The following is a 2,164-nucleotide window of genomic DNA, read 5'->3' as shown; positions in this document are numbered from 1 at the left end:
AGCAAAAAAGTAGTAACATGATACCACATAAATTACAAACAGGAATGTAACAAAATCCAGGTTAATCACTGGGAATCAGTGATATGGAGGAAATACAGAGTATAATCTCTAATACTGATATAAATACAAAACATTTATATTGAACTGTCCACAGAAGGATGGCGTCTTAACAATAGTGTGAAGTAACAATACATGAATGAACATCACGGAGTTGCTATGGTGGGTGATGAGCGGAGTGTGACGCCTGGAGGCAGTTACCTGATGGAGAGCGCGCTTTTCTTATTGTTTCGTGTAAATTTCGCTAGCCGCCGCCTAACGAATAGATGACAGAAAGAGCGCTGACAGGCGGGGTTTGTATTGCCTTATTCATAGTGTGTTTCCTGGACTGAAAGTTGTTGCTATGAGTTTGTTGATATTACGCAATGATCTTGTCTATATTGCTGATTCGAGTTAATCTAACTCATTCTGAACGGAAAGAAGTAATTACGTTAGAGCTCTGTCGCTCTGCCCTTAGGGACATTTCCTTCCTTTTACTCAAGTTATGTTTTATACGAGATATACGATGTTCAGCCATACAATTTGTCTTTGTACGATCAGTATCATTTCACCTAGTTGATTACATATCCATTGTGATTTTTTAAGCAAATCTTATTAATGCACAAATGATTGATCGATATTCAACCATAAATAATTCAGGCAGAACTAAGCCTCCAGACACGTAAAGTTTGTATTCCAAAGAAACGCGCCTCCCTGCGCACAAATCAGAGGCGGCGGAACGCGCGACATTTGGCAATAGTACACGCGGCTGCCAGACAAAAGACGACGTATTTTGCGCACGGCCGCCCAAGCATGTCTTGTTCTGGAAGACTTTTTATAACGAAAGTTAACGTAAATAGAATAAACATGCTTAACTTTCCAAAGTTATACTTCATAAACGAAATCATATTGTGGAAAAGTAAACGTGTGTGATCCAAGTCGAGGTCCACACGCACATGTAGCGGTGCGCTGCGGACGGCGGTACGACACGCATCGGCGGCAGCGACAGTGTGGAGCGAACTGTGTGACGAGCAGGATCAGGCCACTCCGCGGTGTCACGTTGCTTACAGTGGGGTCATGTAATGGCACGGGTCATAATAGGGTAACCATGTGTCACGGAACTGGTTGTAAGATGCGACTTTGGATTTCGTCGGTGCCTACACCGTAGCGAGCCCAGTGCCTTGAGGACAGCCAGGTGAGTAAGGTGCCAAGGGTCCTACCAGGTCTGAGGATGCGTGGCAATGTGGATCACTAGTGACAAGTGTTACGCGGGGGCAAGCATGTGCTGCTAGTGACGGGGGGCGTTGCTCCTCCTCACCCAGTGTGTGTGAAAACCGGATGATAAATAACGGCCAGACAGCGGCCAGATGTTGTCATATTGCATGATGAACACGTCCTTCTCTTGGCAGTTCATCGCTGTGCTGTGATTTAATGATCGACACGGGAAAAGAAGCATTCTGTGAAAACGAAATGCCGAAAATTTACTCGCTAGTGTTGCCCTACTTCGACCATGGTAGATGGACCTACGCCCTTTTCCAGATTTTGAAGTTTACCGTTAGTAAATGTATTTTATTACTCGTGTCATTATGCACAAACTATTGTATTTTCTATAGAATAGTAAACAAATGAAATCTCAATGATATATACAGAGGAAGCGAGTTTGACCTGTGGCTGCTTTGGGTCCCGTGGGTGTAATGTACACACGTGTTGCGTTACCCAGGACCTACGGGCTTGTCTATGCTACACCCACATACTACCCCGGCACACACCTGTTGTCTCCCTTTGCTTTTTACACTCATTCGCCCTGTTTGCTTAAACTGCCTTTCTATTACATCCTAAGAAGTGATCGACATTGCATATAGTCCTTGTTTAGGGTTAAACGATTTTTGTGTTGATTCGAACAATTTAGGCTCGCTGTTAGTGCCACCAGACTGGGACAACCACCTGTGTTAGTTGTATTTACTTGGCACCGTTGCCTTGAAACCCCAATTGTGGTGTTTATTGGATCCAGTTATGCAAAATCTCCATTAAACATGTTCTAGACTCTACTTTACATGTACCTACAATTGCATTTAGGACTGTTTTAGGCATATAGCAATGCATATGCTTGTTCAATCAGGACGACTTG

Source organism: Penaeus monodon, chromosome 20, assembly GCF_015228065.2.
Source record: "Penaeus monodon isolate SGIC_2016 chromosome 20, NSTDA_Pmon_1, whole genome shotgun sequence".
NCBI classification, from domain to species: domain Eukaryota; kingdom Metazoa; phylum Arthropoda; class Malacostraca; order Decapoda; family Penaeidae; genus Penaeus; species Penaeus monodon.
The sequence above is the reverse complement of the archived record's forward strand: the minus strand, read 5'-3'. Positions refer to the sequence as shown.